A 10832-nucleotide genomic window follows, 5' to 3' on the forward strand; every position below is an offset into this window, starting at 1 on the left:
TTGGACGAGTACGGCTATACTAGACTGTGTTGTTACAGGAAGATGTTTGGACGAGTACGGCTATACTAGACTGTGTTGTTACAGGAAGATGTTTGGACGAGTACGGCTATACTAGACTGTGTTGTTACAGGAAGATGTTTGGACGAGTACGGCTATACTAGACTGTGTTGTTACAGGAAGATGTTTGGACGAGTACGGCTATACTAGACTGTGTTGTTACAGGAAGATGTTTGGACGAGTACGGCTATACTAGACTGTGTTGTTACAGGAAGATGTTTGGACGAGTACGGCTATACTAGACTGTGTTGTTACAGGAAGATGTTTGGACGAGTACGGCTATACTAGACTGTGTTGTTACAGGAAGATGTTTGGACGAGTACGGCTATACTAGACTGTGTTGTTACAGGAAGATGTTTGGACGAGTACGGATATACTAGACTGTGTTGTTACAGGAAGATGTTTGGACGAGTACGGCTATACTAGACTGTGTTGTTACAGGAAGATGTTTGGACGAGTACGGCTATACTAGACTGTGTTGTTACAGGAAGATGTTTGGACGAGTACGGCTATACTAGACTGTGTTGTTACAGGAAGATGTTTGGACGAGTACGGCTATACTAGACTGTGTTGTTACAGGAAGATGTTTGGACGAGTACGGCTATACTAGACTGTGTTGTTACAGGAAGATGTTTGGACGAGTACGGCTATACTAGACTGTGTTGTTACAGGAAGATGTTTGGACGAGTACGGCTATACTAGACTGTGTTGTTACAGGAAGATGTTTGGACGAGTACTGCTATACTAGACTGTGTTGTTACAGGAAGATGTTTGGACGAGTACGGCTATACTAGACTGTGTTGTTACAGGAAGATGTTTGGACGAGTACGGCTATACTAGACTGTGTTGTTACAGGAAGATGTTTGGACGAGTACTGCTATACTAGACTGTGTTGTTACAGGAAGATGTTTGGACGAGTACGGCTATACTAGACTGTGTTGTTACAGGAAGATGTTTGGACGAGTACGGCTATACTAGACTGTGTTGTTACAGGAAGATGTTTGGACGAGTACGGCTATACTAGACTGTGTTGTTACAGGAAGATGTTTGGACGAGTACTGCTATACTAGACTGTGTTGTTACAGGAAGATGTTTGGACGAGTACGGCTATACTAGACTGTGTTGTTACAGGAAGATGTTTGGACGAGTACGGCTATACTAGACTGTGTTGTTACAGGAAGATGTTTGGACGAGTACGGCTATACTAGACTGTGTTGTTACAGGAAGATGTTTGGACGAGTACGGCTATACTAGACTGTGTTGTTACAGGAAGATGTTTGGACGAGTACGGCTATACTAGACTGTGTTGTTACAGGAAGATGTTTGGACGAGTACGGCTATACTAGACTGTGTTGTTACAGGAAGATGTTTGGACGAGTACTGCTATACTAGACTGTGTTGTTACAGGAAGATGTTTGGACGAGTACGGCTATACTAGACTGTGTTGTTACAGGAAGATGTTTGGACGAGTACGGCTATACTAGACTGTGTTGTTACAGGAAGATGTTTGGACGAGTACGGCTATACTAGACTGTGTTGTTACAGGAAGATGTTTGGACGAGTACGGCTATACTAGACTGTGTTGTTACAGGAAGATGTTTGGACGAGTACGGCTATACTAGACTGTGTTGTTACAGGAAGATGTTTGGACGAGTACGGCTATACTAGACTGTGTTGTTACAGGAAGATGTTTGGACGAGTACTGCTATACTAGACTGTTGTTACAGGAAGATGTTTGGACGAGTACGGCTATACTAGACTGTGTTGTTACAGGAAGATGTTTGGACGAGTACGGCTATATAGACTAGACTGTGTTTGTTACAGCTATAAGATGTTTACAGGAAGATGTTTGGACGAGTACGGCTATACTAGACTGTGTTGTTACAGGAAGATGTTTGGACGAGTACGGCTATACTAGACTGTGTGTTGTTACAGGAAGATGTTTGGACGAGTACGGCTATACTAGACTGTGTTGTTACAGGAAGATGTTTGGACGAGTACGGCTATACTAGACTGTGTTGTTACAGGAAGATGTTTGGACGAGTACGGCTATACTAGACTGTGTTGTTACAGGAAGATGTTTGGACGAGTACGGCTATACTAGACTGTGTTGTTACAGGAAGATGTTTGGACGAGTACGGCTATACTAGACTGTGTTGTTACAGGAAGATGTTTGGACGAGTACGGCTATACTAGACTGTGTTGTTACAGGAAGATGTTTGGACGAGTACGGCTATACTAGACTGTGTTGTTACAGGAAGATGTTTGGACGAGTACGGCTATACTAGACTGTGTTGTTACAGGAAGATGTTTGGACGAGTACGGCTATACTAGACTGTGTTGTTACAGGAAGATGTTTGGACGAGTACGGCTATACTAGACTGTGTTGTTACAGGAAGATGTTTGGACGAGTACGGCTATACTAGACTGTGTTGTTACAGGAAGATGTTTGGACGAGTACGGCTATACTAGACTGTGTTGTTACAGGAAGATGTTTGGACGAGTACGGCTATACTAGACTGTGTTGTTACAGTAAGATGTTTCTACAGGACGAGTACTGCTATACTAGACTGTGTTGTTACAGGAAGATGTTTGGACGAGTACGGCTATACTAGACTGTGTTGTTACAGGAAGATGTTTGGACGAGTACGGCTATACTAGACTGTGTGTTGTTACAGGAAGATGTTTGGACGAGTACGGCTATACTAGACTGTGTTGTTACAGGAAGATGTTTGGACGAGTACGGCTATACTAGACTGTGTTGTTACAGGAAGATGTTTGGACGAGTACGGCTATACTAGACTGTGTTGTTACAGGAAGATGTTTGGACGAGTACGGCTATACTAGACTGTGTTGTTACAGGAAGATGTTTGGACGAGTACGGCTATACTAGACTGTGTTGTTACAGGAAGATGTTTGGACGAGTACGGCTATACTAGACTGTGTTGTTACAGGAAGATGTTTGGACGAGTACGGCTATACTAGACTGTGTTGTTACAGGAAGATGTTTGGACGAGTACGGCTATACTAGACTGTGTTGTTACAGGAAGATGTTTGGACGAGTACGGCTATACTAGACTGTGTTGTTACAGGAAGATGTTTGGACGAGTACGGCTATACTAGACTGTGTTGTTACAGGAAGATGTTTGGACGAGTACGGCTATACTAGACTGTGTTGTTACAGGAAGATGTTTGGACGAGTACGGCTATACTAGACTGTGTTGTTACAGGAAGATGTTTGGACGAGTACGGCTATACTAGACTGTGTTGTTACAGGAAGATGTTTGGACGAGTACGGCTATACTAGACTGTGTTGTTACAGGAAGATGTTTGGACGAGTACGGCTATACTAGACTGTGTTGTTACAGGAAGATGTTTGGACGAGTACGGCTATACTAGACTGTGTTGTTACAGGAAGATGTTTGGACGAGTACGGCTATACTAGACTGTGTTGTTACAGGAAGATGTTTGGACGAGTACTGCTATACTAGACTGTGTTGTTACAGGAAGATGTTTGGACGAGTACGGCTATACTAGACTGTGTTGTTACAGGAAGATGTTTGGACGAGTACGGCTATACTAGACTGTGTTGTTACAGGAAGATGTTTGGACGAGTACGGCTATACTAGACTGTGTTGTTACAGGAAGATGTTTGGACGAGTACGGCTATACTAGACTGTGTTGTTACAGGAAGATGTTTGGACGAGTACGGCTATACTAGACTGTGTTGTTACAGGAAGATGTTTGGACGAGTACGGCTATACTAGACTGTGTTGTTACAGGAAGATGTTTGGACGAGTACTGCTATACTAGACTGTGTTGTTACAGGAAGATGTTTGGACGAGTACGGCTATACTAGACTGTGTTGTTACAGGAAGATGTTTGGACGAGTACTGCTATACTAGACTGTGTTGTTACAGGAAGATGTTTGGACGAGTACGGCTATACTAGACTGTGTTGTTACAGGAAGATGTTTGGACGAGTACGGCTATACTAGACTGTGTTGTTACAGGAAGATGTTTGGACGAGTACGGCTATACTAGACTGTGTTGTTACAGGAAGATGTTTGGACGAGTACGGCTATACTAGACTGTGTTGTTACAGGAAGATGTTTGGACGAGTACGGCTATACTAGACTGTGTTGTTACAGGAAGATGTTTGGACGAGTACGGCTATACTAGACTGTGTTGTTACAGGAAGATGTTTGGACGAGTACTGCTATACTAGACTGTGTTGTTACAGGAAGATGTTTGGACGAGTAATGGCTATACTAGACTGTGTTGTTACAGGAAGATGTTTGGACGAGTAGCTATACTAGACTGTGTTGTTACAGGAAGATGTTTGGACGAGTGCTATACTAGACTGTGTTGTTACAGGAAGATGTTTGGACGAGTACGGCTATACTAGACTGTGTTGTTACAGGAAGATGTTTGGACGAGTACGGCTATACTAGACTGTGTTGTTACAGGAAGATGTTTGGACGAGTACGGCTATACTAGACTGTGTTGTTACAGGAAGATGTTTGGACGAGTACGGCTATACTAGACTGTGTTGTTACAGGAAGATGTTTGGACGAGTACGGCTATACTAGACTGTGTTGTTACAGGAAGATGTTTGGACGAGTACGGCTATACTAGACTGTGTTGTTACAGGAAGATGTTTGGACGAGTACGGCTATACTAGACTGTGTTGTTACAGGAAGATGTTTGGACGAGTACGGCTATACTAGACTGTGTTGTTACAGGAAGATGTTTGGACGAGTACGGCTATACTAGACTGTGTTGTTACAGGAAGATGTTTGGACGAGTACGGCTATACTAGACTGTGTTGTTACAGGAAGATGTTTGGACGAGTACGGCTATACTAGACTGTGTTGTTACAGGAAGATGTTTGGACGAGTACGGCTATACTAGACTGTGTTGTTACAGGAAGATGTTTGGACGAGTACGGCTATACTAGACTGTGTTGTTACAGGAAGATGTTTGGACGAGTACGGCTATACTAGACTGTGTTGTTACAGGAAGATGTTTGGACGAGTACGGCTATACTAGACTGTGTTGTTACAGGAAGATGTTTGGACGAGTACGGCTATACTAGACTGTGTTGTTACAGGAAGATGTTTGGACGAGTACGGCTATACTAGACTGTGTTGTTACAGGAAGATGTTTGGACGAGTACGGCTATACTAGACTGTGTTGTTACAGGAAGATGTTTGGACGAGTACTGCTATACTAGACTGTGTTGTTACAGGAAGATGTTTGGACGAGTACGGCTATACTAGACTGTGTTGTTACAGGAAGATGTTTGGACGAGTACGGCTATACTAGACTGTGTTGTTACAGGAAGATGTTTGGACGAGTACGGCTATACTAGACTGTGTTGTTACAGGAAGATGTTTGGACGAGTACTGCTATACTAGACTGTGTTGTTACAGGAAGATGTTTGGACGAGTACGGCTATACTAGACTGTGTTGTTACAGGAAGATGTTTGGACGAGTACGGCTATACTAGACTGTGTTGTTACAGGAAGATGTTTGGACGAGTACGGCTATACTAGACTGTGTTGTTACAGGAAGATGTTTGGACGAGTACGGCTATACTAGACTGTGTTGTTACAGGAAGATGTTTGGACGAGTACGGCTATACTAGACTGTGTTGTTACAGGAAGATGTTTGGACGAGTACTGCTATACTAGACTGTGTTGTTACAGGAAGATGTTTGGACGAGTACGGCTATACTAGACTGTGTTGTTACAGGAAGATGTTTGGACGAGTACGGCTATACTAGACTGTGTTGTTACAGGAAGATGTTTGGACGAGTACGGCTATACTAGACTGTGTTGTTACAGGAAGATGTTTGGACGAGTACGGCTATACTAGACTGTGTTGTTACAGGAAGATGTTTGGACGAGTACGGCTATACTAGACTGTGTTGTTACAGGAAGATGTTTGGACGAGTACGGCTATACTAGACTGTGTTGTTACAGGAAGATGTTTGGACGAGTAATGGCTATACTAGCTATACTAGACTGTGTTGTTACAGGAAGATGTTTGGACGAGTACTGCTATACTAGACTGTGTTGTTACAGGAAGATGTTTGGACGAGTACGGCTATACTAGACTGTGTTGTTACAGGAAGATGTTTGGACGAGTACGGCTATACTAGACTGTGTTGTTACAGGAAGATGTTTGGACGAGTACGGCTATACTAGACTGTGTTGTTACAGGAAGATGTTTGGACGAGTACGGCTATACTAGACTGTGTTGTTACAGGAAGATGTTTGTACGGCTATACTAGACTGTGTTGTTACAGGAAGATGTTTGGACGAGTACGGCTATACTAGACTGTGTTGTTACAGGAAGATGTTTGGACGAGTACGGCTATACTAGACTGTGTTGTTACAGGAAGATGTTTGGACGAGTAGTGCTATACTAGACTGTGTTGTTACAGGAAGATGTTTGGACGAGTACGGCTATACTAGACTGTGTTGTTACAGGAAGATGTTTGGACGAGTACTGCTATACTAGACTGTGTTGTTACAGGAAGATGTTTGGACGAGTACGGCTATACTAGACTGTGTTGTTACAGGAAGATGTTTGGACGAGTACGGCTATACTAGACTGTGTTGTTACAGGAAGATGTTTGGACGAGTACGGCTATACTAGACTGTGTTGTTACAGGAAGATGTTTGGACGAGTACGGCTATACTAGACTGTGTTGTTACAGGAAGATGTTTGGACGAGTACGGCTATACTAGACTGTGTTGTTACAGGAAGATGTTTGGACGAGTACGGCTATACTAGACTGTGTTGTTACAGGAAGATGTTTGGACGAGTACGGCTATACTAGACTGTGTTGTTACAGGAAGATGTTTGGACGAGTACTGCTATATACTAGACTGTGTTGTTACAGGAAGATGTTTGGACGAGTACGGCTATACTAGACTGTGTTGTTACAGGAAGATGTTTGGACGAGTACGGCTATACTAGACTGTGTTGTTACAGGAAGATGTTTGGACGAGTACTAGACTGGCTATACTAGACTGTGTTGTTACAGGAAGATGTTTGGACGAGTACGGCTATACTAGACTGTGTTGTTACAGGAAGATGTTTGGACGAGTACGGCTATACTAGACTGTGTTGTTACAGGAAGATGTTTGGACGAGTACGGCTATACTAGACTGTGTTGTTACAGGAAGATGTTTGGACGAGTACGGCTATACTAGACTGTGTTGTTACAGGAAGATGTTTGGACGAGTACGGCTATACTAGACTGTGTTGTTACAGGAAGATGTTTGGACGAGTACGGCTATACTAGACTGTGTTGTTACAGGAAGATGTTTGGACGAGTACGGCTATACTAGACTGTGTTGTTACAGGAAGATGTTTGGACGAGTACGGCTATACTAGACTGTGTTGTTACAGGAAGATGTTTGGACGAGTACGGCTATACTAGACTGTGTTGTTACAGGAAGATGTTTGGACGAGTACTGCTATACTAGACTGTGTTGTTACAGGAAGATGTTTGGACGAGAACGGCTATACTAGACTGTGTTGTTACAGGAAGATGTTTGGACGAGTACTGCTATACTAGACTGTGTTGTTACAGGAAGATGTTTGGACGAGTACGGCTATACTAGACTGTGTTGTTACAGGAAGATGTTTGGACGAGTACGGCTATACTAGACTGTGTTGTTACAGGAAGATGTTTGGACGAGTACGGCTATACTAGACTGTGTTGTTACAGGAAGATGTTTGGACGAGTACTGCTATACTAGACTGTGTTGTTACAGGAAGATGTTTGGACGAGTACGGCTATACTAGACTGTGTTGTTACAGGAAGATGTTTGGACGAGTACGGCTATACTAGACTGTGTTGTTACAGGAAGATGTTTGGACGAGTACTGCTATACTAGACTGTGTTGTTACAGGAAGATGTTTGGACGAGTACGGCTATACTAGACTGTGTTGTTACAGGAAGATGTTTGGACGAGTACTGCTATACTAGACTGTGTTGTTACAGGAAGATGTTTGGACGAGTACTGCTATACTAGACTGTGTTGTTACAGGAAGATGTTTGGACGAGTACGGCTATACTAGACTGTGTTGTTACAGGAAGATGTTTGGACGAGTACGGCTATATACTAGACTGTGTTGTTACAGGAAGATGTTTGGACGAGTACGGCTATACTAGACTGTGTTGTTACAGGAAGATGTTTGGACGAGTACGGCTATACTAGACTGTGTTGTTACAGGAAGATGTTTGGACGAGTACGGCTATACTAGACTGTGTTGTTACAGGAAGATGTTTGGACGAGTACGGCTATACTAGACTGTGTTGTTACAGGAAGATGTTTGGACGAGTACTGCTATACTAGACTGTGTTGTTACAGGAAGATGTTTGGACGAGTACGGCATATACTAGACTGTGTTGTTACAGGAAGATGTTTGGACGAGTACGGCTATACTAGACTGTGTTGTTACAGGAAGATGTTTGGACGAGTACGGCTATACTAGACTGTGTTGTTACAGGAAGATGTTTGGACGAGTACGGCTATACTAGACTGTGTTGTTACAGGAAGATGTTTGGACGAGTACGGCTATACTAGACTGTGTTGTTACAGGAAGATGTTTGGACGAGTACGGCTATACTAGACTGTGTTGTTACAGGAAGATGTTTGGACGAGTACGGCTATACTAGACTGTGTTGTTACAGGAAGATGTTTGGACGAGTACGGCTATACTAGACTGTGTTGTTACAGGAAGATGTTTGGACGAGTACGGCTATACTAGACTGTGTTGTTACAGGAAGATGTTTGGACGAGTACGGCTATACTAGACTGTGTTGTTACAGGAAGATGTTTGGACGAGTACGGCTATACTAGACTGTGTTGTTACAGGAAGATGTTTGGACGAGTACGGCTATACTAGACTGTGTTGTTACAGGAAGATGTTTGGACGAGTACTGCTATACTAGACTGTGTTGTTACAGGAAGATGTTTGGACGAGTACGGCTATACTAGACTGTGTTGTTACAGGAAGATGTTTGGACGAGTACTGCTATACTAGACTGTGTTGTTACAGGAAGATGTTTGGACGAGTACGGCTATACTAGACTGTGTTGTTACAGGAAGATGTTTGGACGAGTACGGCTATACTAGACTGTGTTGTTACAGGAAGATGTTTGGACGAGTACGGCTATACTAGACTGTGTTGTTACAGGAAGATGTTTGGACGAGTACGGCTATACTAGACTGTGTTGTTACAGGAAGATGTTTGGACGAGTACGGCTATACTAGACTGTGTTGTTACAGGAAGATGTTTGGACGAGTACTGCTATACTAGACTGTGTTGTTACAGGAAGATGTTTGGACGAGTACGGCTATACTAGACTGTGTTGTTACAGGAAGATGTTTGGACGAGTACGGCTATACTAGACTGTGTTGTTACAGGAAGATGTTTGGACGAGTACGGCTATTACAGGACAGGAAGATGTTTGGACGAGTACTGCTATACTAGACTGTGTTGTTACAGGAAGATGTTTGGACGAGTACGGCTATACTAGACTGTGTTGTTACAGGAAGATGTTTGGACGAGTACGGCTATACTAGACTGTGTTGTTACAGGAAGATGTTTGGACGAGTACGGCTATACTAGACTGTGTGTTGTTACAGGAAGATGTTTGGACGAGTACTGCTATACTAGACTGTGTTGTTACAGGAAGATGTTTGGACGAGTACGGCTATACTAGACTGTGTTGTTACAGGAAGATGTTTGGACGAGTACGGCTATACTAGACTGTGTTGTTACAGGAAGATGTTTGGACGAGTACGGCTATACTAGACTGTGTTGTTACAGGAAGATGTTTGGACGAGTACGGCTATACTAGACTGTGTTGTTACAGGAAGATGTTTGGACGAGTACGGCTATACTAGACTGTGTTGTTACAGGAAGATGTTTGGACGAGTACGGCTATACTAGACTGTGTTGTTACAGGAAGATGTTTGGACGAGTACGGCTATACTAGACTGTGTTGTTACAGGAAGATGTTTGGACGAGTACGGCTATACTAGACTGTGTTGTTACAGGAAGATGTTTGGACGAGTACGGCTATACTAGACTGTGTTGTTACAGGAAGATGTTTGGACGAGTACGGCTATACTAGACTGTGTTGTTACAGGAAGATGTTTGGACGAGTACGGCTATACTAGACTGTGTTGTTACAGGAAGATGTTTGGACGAGTACGGCTATACTAGACTGTGTTGTTACAGGAAGATGTTTGGACGAGTACGGCTATACTAGACTGTGTTGTTACAGGAAGATGTTTGGACGAGTACTGCTGTATTAGACTGTGTTGTTACAGGAAGATGTTTGGACGAGTACTGCTATACTAGACTGTGTTGTTACAGGAAGATGTTTGGACGAGTACGGCTATACTAGACTGTGTTGTTACAGGAAGATGTTTGGACGAGTACGGCTATACTAGACTGTGTTGTTACAGGAAGATGTTTGGACGAGTACTGCTATACTAGACTGTGTTGTTACAGGAAGATGTTTGGACGAGTACGGCTATACTAGACTGTGTTGTTACAGGAAGATGTTTGGACGAGTACTGCTATACTAGACTGTGTTGTTACAGGAAGATGTTTGGACGAGTACGGCTATACTAGACTGTGTTGTTACAGGAAGATGTTTGGACGAGTACGGCTATACTAGACTGTGTTGTTACAGGAAGATGTTTGGACGAGTACGGCTATACTAGACTGTGTTGTTAC

This window comes from Haliotis rubra, unplaced genomic scaffold, assembly GCF_003918875.1.
Source record: "Haliotis rubra isolate DU_JTF1 unplaced genomic scaffold, ASM391887v1 Scf193, whole genome shotgun sequence".
Taxonomy (NCBI): domain Eukaryota; kingdom Metazoa; phylum Mollusca; class Gastropoda; order Lepetellida; family Haliotidae; genus Haliotis; species Haliotis rubra.